Genomic DNA, 18145 nt, shown 5'->3' with positions numbered 1-18145 from the left:
TGGGTCTTGCGAGGGAGGGCGTTGAGAGTTGAGACGCAAGCTGCAGTGTCTGACATCGCACACGACCAATCGGACGCCAGCCTCATCGCAGGCAAGGGAGGGAGCGGTGACGGCTACGAGTGGAAGCGGGCCGGTGTTGCGCCCAAAAATGCCCCCCCCCCCGTGAAATGTCCCCCCTGACGGGAGCACCCACACGTCACTCGTACAAACAGCTTTTTCTTACCAATCGATGGACACGGAAATGACTTTCTTGTCCTGTGAATATGTATTATTTTACTCTGCTTGAATTAATAAATCTTGTACTGTGAATATGTATTATTTTACTCTGCTTGAACTAATGTCATACCTGTGTGGTTGTCATTGGGATATGGTCGTGAAAACCTGTAGACATTTCAGTTCAAAGATGGTTATGTGGCCCAGTCCACGATTTGTTACCAAAATACAGTACTAGTATTTTGTGTAATTTATTCATTCAAAACTGATTTTTCAGTCGTAAATCCGTTACTGTAGTGCGTCCAAGAAAACATTTGATGTTTTCACCTCAATAAACCGTCATAAATAAGCGCTCCCGTCAGGGGGGACATTTCACGCGGGGGGGGGCATTTTTCAGCACAACACCGGAACGAGCCGGAACGGAGTTCAGCCATGAGTTTTTGAGGTGGAACTGCCTGGAACGCTGCTTGGATCCCGCAAATATGACGGCAACTGTTAAAACATCATGTAAAAAAATTTAAAAATTGCTAGTTGCCACACATGTATCTCCAAAAGGATTGTCAAATGATTAAAATTTTTAATCGAGTTAATTACAGCTTAAAAATTAATCAATCGTAATTAATCGCAATTCAAACAATCAATAAAATATGTCATATTTTTCTATAAATTGTTGGAATGGAAAGATAAGATGGATATATACATTCAACATACGGTACATAAGTACTGTATTTGTTTATTATAACAAATCAACAAGATGGCATTAACATTAACATTCTGTTAAAGCGATCCATGGATAGAAAGACTTGTAGTTCTTAAAAGATAAATGTTAGTCCAAGTTATAGAAATGTTATATTAAAACACCTCTTAATGTTTTCGTTTTAATAAAATTTGTGAAATTTTCAATCAAAAAATAAACTAGTAGCCCACCATTATTGATGTCAATAATTACACAATGTTCATGGGTGATGAAGCCAATAAAATCAGTCGCACCAAGGCGCCAGCAGAGGGCAACAAAAAAACTCCAAAAAACACAAGTAACAAGTGGACAGTTGCACTTTGATGTCATTTTAATCTGTTTGAGCGGGGCATGTGCGTTAATTGCGTCAAATATTTTAACGTGATTAATTAAAAAAAATAATTACCGCCCGTTAACACGATAATTTTGACAGCCCTAAAAGAAACATAAACAAGTTGTTAACAACAGGCCTAATAAAGTGCTTGTGTAACGTAATCCGTTTCCACCGTTATTAAGTATTTGTTCATGTAGCTCTCCCCAGAAGCTCCATTTCTCTCAGTACATCTGACGAATTGCGTCAACCAGAGTTCTGTGTGCAGCAAAACACCCTGGAGTCAATTGTCCCTTCAGTTGGCTGATAGACTGACATGTGATCAGATAGGTAGCTCTGATTGGTTGTAATGCGCATGTGTGTAAAAACAAAAAAAAAACGAGAGCGGTAGAGAGGTGACCAAACTTGTTGAATCATTTGTAATGGAATAGCGTACTGCACGAATGCTATTTTTAGCCCATGACGTCGCCATCGTAACGCGGAAGTAAGACATTTTCGACACGCCCTCGCATACATACCATGTTATTTCTGCTTATTTTCTAATTTTTCAAAAAAAGACATGACGATCAAACACTTCTACTATGGAACTTGTAGAAACGACTCTAGACATTACGACACATAAAGGATGTTTTCTTCATACGTTTCCCGAAACCAAATACTCGGAGGGAAAAATATGAAGAATGGATCAACTTGTGCGGACGTCAAAAAGACCAGTTTAACGTCAACGAGGTGAAGCCATTCACATTTCATATGCAATAAACATTTTGTTAAGGGCCATGGTCCTTCAGAGGACGAAGAGGTAAGCCATTTTGATATTTTTACTTACTTTTTTAGCGTGGTGTTTAGCCGTGCTGCTTCTATCTGACAATGAATGCCGTGACAAAAAAAAAATGGTTTCTGACTGCCACTGTTACCTTTAATTATAAAATTAAGATTTTTTATTAATAAAAAAAATAATAAAAGTGTTCGTTGGCTGTCACCGAGTAGCATTTGTGATCGCTACACAAAAATAGCAATATAAATTGCCCCCAAGAACAGTCAGAGACGTAAGACAACCAGAGGATATAATATAGAAGAAAGACAGGGCATATGGTGGTAAAAGAGATTGTTGACACAGGAGAATGTCATTGTCAGTGGTGAAAGGCAATTCACACAAGAAAAAGGTCTTGATAAAAAAGCTAACTCTGGATCAGGTCGGCTCGTCTTTTTCAGCCCTCGACACCCAAGCCATCTCTTTAACTGAACATTTATATGTTCTTCCACATCGTTACCAGTGAATTTGGAACCAGAAACATCATTTTCGGACAGAATTGGTAGGTTTAGCTCAGTAAACATCTCGATCGAACACTATTTCCATTAATTTACTATTAGGGACAAACGGGAGGTTGACCTGCCTAGCCACAATTGCTAACATGAATATTAATGAGCAAAAGTGGCATATTTAATACATTAATTTAATAAATTAATTAATATATTTAGGAGAAAGGAGAGAGTTGAACCAGATGATAAAAAGGCTGATGCAAATAAAGTTTCTAAAACAAACACCCAGGGATTATGAAAGTAATCCAGAATCACAGCACGGGGAGGAGGAGCCAGAAACTGAAATGTAACAATGGATATCCGGCTCGAAGGACCATTTTTTTGGATTCTGAAATGATTACTGGCGGTCCTATTTGGTAATCGCAGAATTTACATCTATTAGAAAGTAATATTAGCCTTGCATTCCCCAAGACTTCAGGGTTAAATGAAGACAGGAGAAGAGTTGCGAATCACAAGTTTACTTGAATTCCATCTATGTTAAACACACATGTTGTGTGTGGTTCCGAAGGAAGAACATAAGACATTGCCATTATGAGTTAGAGCAGAGGGCTAGCGAACACAACCCAACAAAGTGAAAGACAAAATAAGAATGGCAATAGTACCATCAATAAGGTTCACTTAACTAAAGTATAACCAGAGGTGTAGCAAGGGTCCCCGGGGGCCCCAGGGAACAAGCAACATGGGGCCCTTCGAGCGTGTGCAAGTAAGGGGGACAGTTGGACTTGGAGCAATAACATACGTAATAAAAGTATAATAACGCCTTGGTCTCATGGAGCGCTTTTTCGGACACTCAAAGTGCCCGGCTTCTACTACATTAGGACATAAAACTACAGTAACATAGTACACTCACCACTGTCTTTCTTCCTTTTCTCCTCTTCTGCTTTTTTTCCCCTTTCTTTTGTCGCTTCCAGAAGGATAACTTCTCTTCATTTTGGATATACGCCAATTTAAAAAAAAAGCCAAATAGCCGCTCACTCTGAGTCACGTGAAGGAGGGGGGGTGGAGTGTAGAGCGAGTGAAGGGGCCCCTTCAGGGAATTCAGACACAAGGCTTTCACTGGCACTATCGCACTTGTCGCTGCGACAGTGCAGTAAAGCTGCGTGTGCTAAATCTGTTGGCCCCTTGGGGGCCCCTGCTGGCTAGGGGCCCTAGGCAATTGCCTGGTTTGCCTAATGGGATGTGACGCCTCTGAGTATAACAATGAGTTAATAAGTATTAAGATGATAATAGGCACTCACTTGTTGTTGGACGCACACAATAACTTTGGAAAGAACAAGGAATTGTCGCTAGTTCGGAGCAATGAGCAGAGACCAACCTCCTCTCTTTGCAATAACGTTTCTTAAAAAAAAAAAAAAACAACCTCAGTTACTCTACTCTCAAGGGATTATTCTTTCAAATGTCTTTTTATTGGTTTCACAAAAATACAGAACAACCCCCCTCTCCTAAATAAAAAAACAAAACAAAAAAAACCTCACGGGATTATAAGGGAATCCTGTTCTGCCCTCTGGTGGGCGAGCCAACTAATAACAAGAGGAACTAGTCTTCACAACAGCGGGAAAAATTAAATATACAGAAAAACGGCCACGGCCACCCCTATAAATTGGTTGGCCACCCCACTGGCCACCCCGCTTGCCAGTATATCGTTAGATTGTTGTAGCATCAGTTATGCATTTCTTCCCAAATGAATGCATTTATTTTGTTTTGTTAAATGCAGGGCTGTCAAATTCATCACGTTAACGGGCGCTAATTATTTTTTAAAAAATGAATCACGTGAAAATATTTATCGCAATTAACGCATTCGCGGTACGACTCATTCACGCATTGCCGCAAACAGCCTACAATGGCCCGTTTTACTTATATACAGAGATAAGAGGCAGAGTGGAGTAGATACAAGCATTCATTGGGGCCGTGCTTTTAATTGGCAAAAGCTTTGTCATGTCTCCCACAGCAACTATAAATATTGTGGGAAGCGACGTGGGGAAGAATGACAGGAGTTGATCTTTTTCTTAACACCCTGTAGTGTACCCAACGCAGAGAAGATATAGCATTTGCAGCCACCACACACAATCATGGTTGCACCACTTCCCATCATGCATTTGGGCAGAACAGTTACGTCACTACAGTATCATTTACTGAAAGTTCAACAAATACACTAGATGGCAATATTTAGTCACAATATACAAACTCACATTTATCCTTTAAGAATTACAAGTCTTTCTATCCGTGGATCCCTTCCACAGAAAGAATGTTAATAAAGTTAATGCCATCTTGTGGATTTATTGTTATAATAAACAAATACAGTACTTATGTACAGTATGTTGAATGTATATATCAGTCTTGTCTTATCTTTCCATTTCAACAATAATTTACAGAAAAATATAGCATATTTTAGAGATGGTTTGAATTGCGATTAATTACTATTAATTCATTTTTAAGCTGTGATTAACTCGATTAAAATTTTTAATCGTTTGACAGCCCTAGTTAAATGTACACTTTATGCCTAATATATACATAACACAATAAAACAGAATTGTTGTGGAACTCAAAATGTTGACTGGACAGTTATGGACTAGGCACATTAAATCAATAGTAACATTAAATATTACACAATACACCAAAGTATATCAGTAGCCATGTCCTTAAGTCTTTCTGATAGTTTTCCCCTGACCTTTTTACTGTAATAATATAATGAAAACCTGAAATTATGGCTTTTAGTTTTGACCACCCCAAGATTTTAACTGGCCCCATCTGGCCACCCCTATGAAAAATTTCTGGAGGCGCCACTGACTAAAACAGCTAAAAACTAAATTTAAACTGTTTATCCCGTCACTAGACCACTGTGTAGCGTCATTAAAGCGCTGTAAAAACAAAACTATTTGACAGAGTCTACACGGCTGGATTTCAAACTCTCTCCCGTTTTTTTAATTTTGCACCCAAAAGACCGAGGGAAAGGCAATATATCATTTTAGTTTCTTGGTGGAAAATGTGTTTTTCTCCACTAGAGGGCAATCGTGGTCAAGTGATGTTTCTCGTCTGAATTTCATTCTTTTTGTGTATTCGTTTGCCCTAATATGGTCATGTAATAGGTTATAGTACAGCATAATACTATTAACACTTCATCTAAATAACGTTGTGCTGAGAAAAATGTACAACCTTGTTGAAAAAAATCTGACATTGTAAGGAGTTGCTCAAGAAAATTGGCTACATCCTTAATGGATTACTCAATTCTGCCCCTGAAATGGAATTATTAATCAATATAGTGTAATGACAATTTGGTTCAGTATTTGTTTTGTACAAAAACAAACAAAAAATAAGTTTATCGATTATTGTAAGAGGATGACGAAATAGCACACCAAAATCAGCTTAAATGTGTGCATCACACTTCAAAGGAAAGACGCCCTGTGAGCCCTATGGTGTTAAATCAAGGCCAAAAGTATTGTAATCTGAAAAAAAAAAAAACGATTGAAAAAAAAAAAAAATGAAACTGATTGTTTTAAGGTTTATTCTTGAACATTTTAAAAGTGAAAAAAAGTGTTTTATTTATTCAGTTACATAGTTAATATTTTCAGCTTCATAGTTTTTTTTTTCACTTTCAGATCTCATTTTTTTTCAGTTTCAAAATTTTTTTTTTCCACTTTAAGATCTTATTTTTTCAGTTTGATTTTTTTTTTCAATATTCAATTTTTTTTTCACTTTCAGAACTTTTTTTCTCTTTCAGATCTTTTTTTTTTTTTTTCAGTTTGAAAACTTTTGGCTGTGTTTTAACGTGGGTTGCGCGGCCTCCACGAGAGCCGTGTTGACTTGTGAGGGACAGCCTATCAAAGCAAACCCAAATAATGTTGCCTTCGGGTAACTTGGGTACCTCGATGAATTATGACTCCACACTCTCTTCACTTTATTTGTTTGATTCAGTGGTATGAAAAAGTATCTGAACCTTTTGGAATTTCTCACATTTCTGCATAAAATCACCATCAAACATGATCTAATCTTTGTCAAAATCACACTGATGAAAAAGTAGTGTCTGCTTTAACTAAAACCACCCAAACAGTTATAGGTTTTCGTGTTTTAACGAGGAGAGTATGCAAACAACGACAGAAGGGGGGGAAATGAGTAGGCTAAGTGAACCATCATGTTTAAATATTTTGTGCCCCCCTTTGGAAGCAATAACTTCAACCAGACGCTTCCTGTAGCTGCAGATCAGTGTGGCGCATCGATCAGGACTAATCTTGATCCATTCTTCTCTACAAAACTGCTGTAGTTCAGTCAGATTCCTGGGATGTCTGGCATGAACCGCGCATAGGTCATGCCACAGCATCTCAATGGGGTTCAAGTCTGGACTTTGACTTGGCCACTCCAGAACGTGTATTTTGTTCTTTTGAAACCCTGCTGAAGTTGATTTACATCTGTGTTTTGGATCATTGTCTTGTTACAGCCTCCATCCTCTTTTTAGCTTTAACTGTCTGACAGACGGTCTCAGGTTTTCCTGCAAAGCATCCTGATAAAGTTTTGAATTCATTCTTCCATTAATAATTGCAAGTTGTCCAGGCCCTGAGGCAGCAAAACAGCCCCAAATCATGATGCTCCCTCCACCATGCTTCACAGTGGCGATGAGGTGTTGATGTCGGTGAGCTGTTCCGTTTGTCCTCCACGCATGACGTTGTGTGTTACTCCCAAACAATTCAACTTTGGTTTCATCAGTCCACAAAATATTTTGCCAAAACTTCTGTGGAGTGTCCAAGGGCCTTTTTGCGAACATAAAACAAGCAACAATGTTTTTTTTTATATATATACATATCGACAGCAGTGGCTTCCTCCGTGGAGTCCTCCCATGAACGCCATTCTTGGCCATAGTTTTACATATAGTTGATGTGTGCACATAGATATTGGACTGCCAGTGATTCTGTAAGTGTTTAGAAGACACTGTAGTTTTTTTTTTTTTTTTTTTTACCTCTCTGATGATTCTGCGCTGATCCCTTGGCATCATCTTTGGTGGACGGCCACTCCTTGGGAGAGAAGTAACAGCGCCAAACTCTCTCCATTTGTAGACAACGTCTCTGTCGATTGATGAACATCTTGACTTTTAGAGATGGTTTTGTATCCTTTCCCAGCTTTATACAAATCAACAATCCTTGATCGCAGGTCTTCAGACAGCTTTTTTGACTGAGCCATTATGTGCATCAGACAATGCTTCTCATCAAGACAATTCTTACCAGGTGTGTGTTTTATAATGGGCAGGGCAGCTTTAAACCACTCATCAGTGATTGGGCACACACCTGACTTAAATTGTATGGTAAAAATTGGTTTCAATTGCTCTTTAAGTCGCCTTAGGCAGAGGGTGCACTTACCGTTTTTTTCCCCTTTTTGTCATTGTTTGCATGCTATCCTCATTAAAATATTGAGAACCTATAGATGTTTGGGTGGTTTTAGTGTAAACACTGTTTTTACTAGGGCTGTCAAAATTATCGCGTTAACGGGCGGTAATTTTTTTTTTTAAATTAATCCCGTTAAAATATTTGACGCAATTAACGCACATGCCCCGCTCAAACAGATTAAAATGACAGCAGTGTAATGTCCGCTTGTTACTTGTTTTTTGGTGTTTGGCGCCCTCTGCTGGCGCTTGGGGCAAAAATGATTTTATGGGTTTAAGCACAATGAGTGAGCATGGTGTAATTATTGACATCAACAATGGCGAGCTACTAGTTTATTTTTTGATTGAAAATTTTACGAATTTTAATAAAATGAAAACATTCAGAGGTGTTTTAATATAAAAATTCTATAACTTGTACTAACATTTATCTTTTAAGAACTACAAGTCTTTCTATCCATGGGTCGCTTTAAGAGAATGTTAATAATGTTAATGCCATCTTGTTGATTTATTGTTATAATAAACAAATACAGTACTTATGTACCATATGTTCAGGGCCGGCCCAGGCCATTTGGGGGCCCTAAGCAAAATAATGCAAAGGGGCCCATATTTTTTGCCCACCATCTATATAAGTGTAACACCAACACCAACCAACCAACACCAACACCAACAGTGTACTGTGAAACCCATGCATGAAATCCAACCCATACGTCCATATTTTGTATATGAATCAGATTTTGTTGCACTGCATACTTCAAACTTCTCACCCCAAATGATTGTCAGTACTTACAGTAGATAGCGCCAAACCTTTTTCTAAAAGAGGAAAGAAAGAAGTTAAGGAAGAACTTTTATTTTTTTAAAGCTTGTAATCAAGTATCAAAACTCACAAACGCCAAATAAAGCAAACTGTAGTAAACAAAATAGAATATAAATTAAACAATTGTCAGATTGGGGGCCCCCTAGTGGTCAGCGCAGCCTTTGACACAATCGACCATAATATCTTATTGCAGAGATTAGAATGTGACATAGGCATTAGAGGAGCAGCCCTCTGCTGGTTTAAATCATATTTATCTAATAGGTACCAGTTTGTCAATGTAAACCAACAATCATCATCGTACTCTAGAATTAGTTATGGTGTGCCGCAAGGATCTGTCCTCGGGCCCATCTTGTTTACGCTGTATATGCTTCCTCTAGGTAATATCATCAGAAAACATAGCATTAACTTTCATTGTTACGCTGACGACACACAACTGTATTTATCAATTAAACCTGAGCAGGTCAGGCAAGTAGAAAAACTGAGCGCCTGCGTCCGAGATATAAATACCTGGATGAGCACTAACTATCTTCTGCTTAACCCTGAAAAGACAGAAGTCCTTATAATAGGCCCGAAAAGTGTTAGAGACTCTTTAGCTGCCCAGATAGTCACTCTGGACAATGTAAGTGTAGCCTCCAGCACCACAGTTAAAAACCTAGGAGTTTTATTTGACCCTGACTTATCGTTTAAAGCACACATTAAACAAACCTGTAGAACGGCTTTCTTTCACCTGCGCAACATCGCCAAAATTAGAAATATTTTATCTAAAAGCGATGCAGAAAAATTAATTCACGCGTTCGTTACATCGAGATTGGATTACTGTAACTCCCTACTTTCAGCTTGTCCCAAAAGCTCTCTAAAAGGTCTTCAGCTAGTCCAAAACGCAGCAGCAAGACTTTTAACAGGAACCAATAGAAGAGAGCACATCACCCCTGTGCTCCAGGCACTTCACTGGCTTCCAGTCGAGTTTAGAATTAAATTTAAAATAATTCTTCTTACATTTAAGACCATTAATGGGTTGGGGCCACCTTATCTCACCGATGCTCTGGTTCCATACCGCCCCAACAGAACACTCCGATCTCAGAATGCAGGTCTACTGGTAGTTCCCAGGGTTAATAAAAGTACTGTCGGAGCTAGAGCCTTTAGCCACCAAGCCCCTGTTTTATGGAATCAGCTTCCAGCTAGTATTAAAGAAGCCGAGACAGTCTGCACATTTAAGATTAGATTAAAAACGTTCCTATTCGACAAAGCTTATGGTTAGGCTAGTTGAAGTCGGAGTAGACTCACAGTTTAGTCTAAGCTGCACTAGAAGCTATAATGCTGGGGGCAGTACAGCCGCTGAGTTCTATCTCCTTTTCTTACTCTACCTACCACTTGTCTTACTTTATTTCTATTTTCCAATGTTAATATCTAGTTGTCTAGTCTCTTCATCACTAGTCACCCGGTGTCCCCTTTCCCCCCTCCCCTCTGGGGAGGGGCTATTTTTCAGCTGCAGCCTCCTGACTGTCCGGACCCCTGGCTGGATAGACGTCCTCGCTGCTACCCCCGTCTCATCTGACTAGAGGGACTTCTTCTTGCACCTTCACTCCACTGTCTTTTTACGGACTATAATTTCGCTTGCTAATTCCCATTAGCCGTTCTGGGGTTCCTGTCTATCCGTCCTGGGAGTGGATCTCTCCTGACTGTGGTACTCCCCAAGGTTTCTCATTTTTCTCCCAATTGACTCTGGAGTTTTTGGAGTTTTTCCTTGCCGGCATGGAGGGTCTTAAGGATAGGGGATACCCAGGACTTGAACTGCATCTATTCATCTTTGTTGCTTCATTTCTAATTGTGTATCATATTGCCTCTGTAAAGCCCTTTGAGACTTCTGTTGTGATTGAGGGCTATACAAATAAAATTGAATTGAATTGAATTCTAAACAGCTGCATAGTCTGCGTATAGGCTGGACCGGCCCTGCGTATGTTGAATGTTTATATCCGTCTTGTGTCTTATCTTCCCATTCCAACAATAATTTGCAGAAAAATGTGGCATATTTTTTAGATGGTTTGAATTGCGATTAATTACGATTAATTAATTTTTAAGCTGTAATTAACTCGATTAAAAAATTTTAGTCGTTTGACAGCCCTAGTTTTTACATCTGTGTGATTTTGACTAAGATTAGATCACATTTGATGGGGATTTTATGCCGGAATGGGAGAAATTCCAAAAGGTTCAGATACTTTTTCATACCACTGTATGCGTTTTGTCTTCTTCTTTCCCAATTTATTATTTTAATTTTTTTTCAATAATGATAATAAGCTTTAATTTTTCCAAAATAAATTTTATTCTATTTAGAATTATTCATTGCCAACCAATCGCCGGGCAAAAGGAGACGAACAACCATTCGCACTCAGACTCATGCCTAGGGACAATTTAGAGTGCTCAATCAGCCTACCATGCATGTTTTTGGGATTTGGAAGGAAACCTGGAATACCTGGAGAAAACCCACACAGGCACAGGGAGAACATGCAAACTCACACAGGAAGGCCGGAGCCCTGGAGTGAACCCTTGATCTCAAAACTGTGAGGTGGACGTGCTAACCACTCTTCCACCGTGCTGCTTCAATTAATTCATTCAATTTATTCAAAATGATTTACGTATCTTTTATTGGCCATTGCAAAGTACATGCAGGGAACACTAATAAGTGGATGTCAAATGGGGGCCGCAAAATATTGTCACACGGACCGCAGTTGGCCCCTGAGCCGCATGTGTGAGACCACTGTCCTATACTATTGTTATAAACAATTTAAGAACAAACAAACAAAAAAAACCAATCATAATTTGTGCATAAAAGGGTTTTTAAAAAATTGCACTCCTGTCCACATCTTTCTTTTGGGTGACCAATGTATTAATATTTTGTCATCATTACCCAAATGTGCTTCATGATTGGCTAGCTTAAAAATGTTCTTTGAGGTGATTGTCCCATAGATGACCCTAACGCACCATGATGGAACATGATAGTGCCCCAGTACATGATTGGGACGGATGTAAAACAAGAAGGCCTCAGTTGGGCCCCCGGCAGCTAAAAATGGCTGAAGCCAAGAAAACAAAACAGCATAAATCAGTGGAAGGGCAAATCTTCACGAAACTGCCTGCCTGAAACCCATAAAATTCATGCTTTTTTTTTTTAAACCATTCTAGTCTGCAAAAAAATAAAAATTAAAATAAAAGATTGTGTGTATAAGTGTGTGTATGTGTGCATGACCTTGATTATTTTCTAAATACTTCGATGGCGTTGAAGTCTAAAACAAATATTTTCGGAATGAGAAATCTCCAAAAGAGGACCCACCCAGGCACACATACACACACACACACACACACACGCGAACTTGGAGGATAACAACATTTCTCCTTGGTCAAACTGAGGTCAACTTAACAATAGGAAATAAATCAGATGTGATCTTTGCCTTTAGTCGAACTGTATATGTGAGACTCATTAATGAACCTGAATGATTATAACTAGAGTTGTTCCGATCATGTTTTTTTGCTCCCGATCAGATCCCGATCGTTTTAGTTTGAGTATCTGCCGATCCCGATACTTCCCGATCCGATTGCTTTTTTTTTGCTCCCGATTCAATTCCAATCATTTCCGATAAAATTTTTCCCGATCATATACATTTTGGCAATGCATTAAGAAAAAAATGAATAAAACTCGGACGAATATATACATTCAACATACAGTACATAAGTACTGTATTTGTTTATTATGACAATAAATCCTCAAGATGGCATATACATTATTAACATTCTTTCTGTGAGAGGGATCCACGGATTGAAAGACTTGTGACTTTGTATATTGTGACTAAATATTGCCATATTACTGCAGCCATGCCCCAATGCATGATGGGAAGTGGAACCATGATGGGAAGTGGAACCATGACTGTGCGTTGTGCTACCAATGGATATATCTTCTCTGCTTTGGGGAATAACTTAAGGTGTTAAGACAAAGATCAATTGCCACCTTGCTTCCCCACATTGCTTCCGATGATATTTCTAATCATAGGGAGAGGAATTGCAAGGCTTCAGCCAGTTGAAGAAAGGCTCCAAAGGCTGCCAAAATTTACTCTACTCATTTAGCGCTGCCTTTTATCTCTCTATATAGGTAAAACGGCGTCATTACAGATTGAGCGCGACAATGAGTGAGAGGGTTGTGCAGCTCATACATTAATTGCGTTAATTATTTTAACGTGACACATTTTTAAATAAATTAATAGCCGCTGTTATCGGGATATTTCTGATAACTCTACCTTCAGCCTAAACTAAAGATTCTGGATGAGTGTAACATATTATGTCTGCAACGTTAAATACAATTAGAAAACGATTTAATTAAAACAAACATATATATATATATATATATATATATATATATTAATATATATTAAATATATTATTTTTTTGCCGATTCCGATACTTTGAAAGTGACGTGATTGGACGCCGATCGATCGGGACATCTCTAATTATAACAATGACAATATAAACATAGTGTGAATTTTGGGATTTAAAATTGAATCTGAAGATGAATCTAAAGATGAATCTGACAGTTTTGTGTTAAATTGGATAAAATACAGTAATTGCTGTCTGTGGTTCTCTATTGACTTTGAAATGGGAGGGATGGCAGCGAATAAACATTCGTTCATTCGCTGCCACCCTCCCAGTTCAAACGGGTTGGACATCCACTAGTGATAAAGTCATCAATGATGTAATGACATAATTGATGTGCTGTATATGCATCACTCTGAGGGGGACATCCTTAAAATGTACCTATCAACAAATAATGGAGGAGTAGGCGTCCAATATATTTTGACTGGGAGGGTCCCAGTCAAAATGAATTGGACATCTAGTGCCGTCAATGGCAGCTAATGAGTTCAATAAACGCTCTATACAAGGTAAAGAGCGTTTTTGTTTATATTGTTAGTGTGGTTCGATGCTATACAGCTGTGAGAGGATCAAGGTAATATTCATCCAGTTGTGTCAGTGTATATGGAATAGCCATTTGAGGATTTTGGTAATCGATATCCCCGATATCCACCACCATGTGTAAAACAGTTGAGCACAGTCGTCCGATTTGCAAGACTAATCTGACTGAAATGAGTTAACCAGCAGAAGTGCGGAACAACAATCCTACTGTTAAAACAACATGGAAAACCCCTTTGTCAGCATGACGCACAGGTCTCCCTCCATTTCCCACACGGAAGCTCTAATTAACACAAAAAGCCCGTACTTCCTGTTGGTCAGCAATTGCTATAGGTTACTACGGCAACTGTTATTCCAATTATGAGGAAGGGCGTGTGGGTGAGAGAGGTGAAACGATCGCAGACATAACGGCAGACTACGACGGGAAGTCTTCAATTAGGTTGTACATTGGATCCGTTAGCTCACGCAGGCGTCACAGTCACCTGAGAGCAATTGGAAACAGATGCTTTTGTAAGGCAGCCAAACAGAGGTACAAATGGAATCACTTGATTAGGGGTTTTAAGAATTCATTCTTGCAAAACAATGAATTGTAGTTTTGCCAAAGTTGCAAATGTGCTGAATTGTCATCTTCTAAATGTATCTAAAATTACTTTTTTCCAAAGTATTTGTTCTTTATGACTTCCAAGCACCTTTGTTGCAAAATGATCGCCAGACTGAATACTGATTCTTATTTAACATGAGTTTAATTGAGATAATAAACTGTGCCATAGACTTCATAATGGTATTGACTGGACACGGGGCCTAGCTCCGTCAAAGCTGACCAAGTGGATACACAAAGAGCTTTTTACGTTGAAATTCTTGTGAATAAATGCTTAAATTCCTGAATTCTTTATAGATATGGACGTAAAACAGTCTCGATTCTTTGTTAAAAGAGCAAAGAACTGAACAGTTAGCATTTATTTTACGTAAATATTGCGAGCTATGTATGGAGTCACAGGAGTGCCAAAATTAAAAATAAAATAAATAAATGAATATAAAGAGAAATAAATATATAAATATATAAATAAATAAATGAATAGGCAAATAAATGAACGAATAAATAAATATAAAGAGAAATAAATATATAAATAAATAAATATATAACAGTATACTTTTTCATTGACATTTACTTTTGGTCATTAACAACCACGAACGGAAAAAACAATGACAATATTTTTCATTGACTTTTACTTTCTGTCATTGAACACCACAAACGGAAAAAACAATGACAATTGTATTTTTTTTGCCTTTGCCTTTTCTGTTTGGCTTTTACATAGTCATTGTCATTTGTCGATCGCCTTTCCTCTTCGGGAATGTAAATGGCAAATGCGCAGAGAAACAGTCTGTTAATCAAATGCGTTGGGCGGGGCTTTCCCACCAGGAATAGTAGTCGATAACTGATTATTCCTAGTTTACCTGAAGGAAAATGTCGTCGGTTATCGAGTTGCACGTGCGTTTTTTATGGATACGATAGACTGGATAGATATGGATATGGATAGACTTTTTACGTGATAGATTCAACGATAGAAATACATTTTTCTAGACTGGTAAAAAAATATATTATTCGACACACATGCCAGACCATTCAAAGAATAATTATTATCTATGTCCGAATCTTCACGTTTATAATCATGACGACATTGGAGGAAGTGGCGTAGTGCAGTCACACAAAACAGCTGCGCTCGCGCTTGGGTAGCCGTACGGCGCATGTGCGGAAAGTTAAACCAGGAATAATTAGTTATCGACTACTATCCCTGGTTGGAAAGCCCCTCCCAACGTCATTTGATTGACAGACCGTTTCTCTGCGCATTTGCCATTTACATTCCCAAAGAGGAAAGGCGATCGACAAATGACAATGACAATGTGAAAGCCAAACAGAAAAGGCAAAGGCAAAAAATACAATTGTCATTGTTTTTTCCGTTTGTGGTGTTCAATGACAGAAAGTAAAAGTCAATGAAAAATATTGTCATTGTTTTTTCCGTTTGTGGTTGTTAATGACCAAAAGTAAATGTCAATGACAAAGTATACTGTTATATTTTTATTTATTTATATATTTATTTCTCTTTATATTTATTTATTCGTTCATTTATTTACCTATTCATATTTATTTCTCTTTATATTTATTTATTCGTTCATTTATTTACCTATTCATTTATTTATTTATATATTTATTTCTCTTTATATTTATTTATTTATTCATTTATTTATTTATTTTTAATTTTGGCACTCCTGTGACTCCATAACTATGATGTCACTGCCGTAGCAGCTAATTTCTCCCATTGATTTTTTTTCACAATGTTTCAAAATGCATGCATGGTACCAAAAAATATAATAATTACCTTTATTTTAATGTCTATTGCTGTGCGCACTTGCACAACCACATCAGTCGTTTAGTTTAATCCAAGAAATAGCCACCTTAGTTAAGGGCAGACATTTTATCAATGCTGGTGCTATTTTAGCCATTTAAATGTGAGTATCCCAAATTTCCCACCTTGCTGTATTAATACCCTTTATTATACAATGGGGTAAATAAGTATTTAGTCAACCACTAATTGTGCAAGTTCTTCCACTTGAAAATATTAGAGAGGCCTGTAATTGTCCACATGGGTAAACCTCAACCATGAGAGACAGAATGTGGGGAAAAAAAAAAAACTGAAAATCACATTGTTTGATTTTTAAAGAATTTATTTGCAAATCATGGTGGAAAATAAGTATTTGGTAAATTCCAAAAGTTCATCTCAATACTTTGTTATGTACCCTTTGTTGGCAATAACGGAGGCCAAACGTTTTCTGTAACTCTTCGCAAGCTTTTCACACACTGGTGCTGGTATTTTGGCCCATTCCTCCATGCAGATCTCTTCTAGAGCAGTGATGTTTTTGGGGCTGAGGTTGGGCAACATGGACTTTCAACTCCCTCCACAGATTTTCTATGGGGTTGAGATCTGGAGACTGGCTCGGCCACTCCAGGACCTTGAAATGCTTCTTACGAAGCCACTCCTTTGTTGCCCTGGCTGTGTGTTTGGGATCATTGTCATGCTGAAAGACCCAGCCACGTCTCATCTTCAGTGCCCTTGCTGATGGAAGGAGATTTTCACTCAAAATCTCTCGATACATGGCCCCATTCATTCTTTCCTTTACACAGATCAGTCGTCCTGGTCCCTTTGCAGAAAAACAGCCCCAAAGCATGATGTTTCCACCCCCATGCTTCACAGTGGGTCTGGTGTTCTTCGGATGCAATTCAGTATTCTTTCTCCTCCAAACACGACAACCTGTGTTTCTTCCAAAAAGTTCTATTTTGGTTTCATCTGACCATAACACATTCTCCCACTCCGCTGCTGGATCATCCAAATGCTCTCTCGCGAACCGCAGACGGGCCTGGACGTGTACTGGCTTCAGCAGGGGGACACGTCCAGCAGCGCAGGATTTGAGTCCCTGGCGGTGCATTGTGTTACTGATAGTAGCCTTTGTTACTGTGGTCCCAGCTCTCTGTAGGTCATTCACTAGGTCCCCCCGTGTGGTTCTGGGATTTATGCTCACCGTTCTTGTTGTCATTTTGACGCCACGGGGTATGAGCTTGCATGGAGCCCCAGATCGAGGGAGATTATCAGTGGTCTTGTATGTATTCCATTTTCTAATAATTGCTCCCACAGTTGATTTCTTTACACCAAGCGTTTTACCTATTGCAGATTCAGTCTTCCCAGCCTGGTGCAGGACTACAATTTTGTCTCTGGTGTCCTTCAACAGCTCTTTGGATTTGGCCATAGTGGAGTTTGGAGTGTGACTGACTGAGATTGTGGACAGGTGTCTTTTATACCGATAATGAGTTAAAACAGGTGCCATTAATACAGGTAACGAGTGGAGCCTCGTTAGACCTCATTAGAAGAAGTAGAGAAAGTGGCACAAAGCCAAAAAAGTGCTCCAGAGAGCCCAAAGCATGGATGTATTTCAACGTAACAAAGGAGGGTACACTGTCGTGTGCAGTCTCCACAATGCCAAGCTTGCATACCATGGCAGCACGGCGACCGTGAATGAACACCTGACGCGCCGTCACCCAGGTATAGTTTTGGAAGACAACAAGCAGGTGGATCATAAGTCTACATCAAATTATATTCAATTGAAGAATCTATACTAATACTCCGTCGTAGCTCCCAGCGAAGGTATATGTACTGTATATAAAGTGCGTAGCACAGACATGTCCAAAGTCCGGCCCGGGGGCCAAATGCAGCCCGCGGTCAAATTTCATCCGGCCCCCAGCCTCTGTCATAAAATCAATAACGTCTGGCCCGCACACAGACCTAATAAATTGGTCTGCAGTACTGCTACCAGCATATGAAGTTGCCTCCACACTAAATGCTGCTCCTCATTTACCCACTA

The 18145-nt window shown here is 38.8% G+C and overlaps 1 protein-coding gene across 1 annotated transcript in view; it reads left to right on the top strand.

The window, feature by feature from the left end:
* Nucleotides 1–18145, top strand: part of LOC130906696 (serine protease 23-like) — a 70189-nt gene that overhangs the window by 28019 nt on the left and 24025 nt on the right. The window lies entirely within an intron of this gene.

Source organism: Corythoichthys intestinalis, chromosome 1 (genome assembly GCF_030265065.1).
Source record: "Corythoichthys intestinalis isolate RoL2023-P3 chromosome 1, ASM3026506v1, whole genome shotgun sequence".
In the NCBI taxonomy this organism is placed as follows: domain Eukaryota; kingdom Metazoa; phylum Chordata; class Actinopteri; order Syngnathiformes; family Syngnathidae; genus Corythoichthys; species Corythoichthys intestinalis.
The sequence above is the reverse complement of the archived record's forward strand: the minus strand, read 5'-3'. Positions and strand labels throughout refer to the sequence as shown.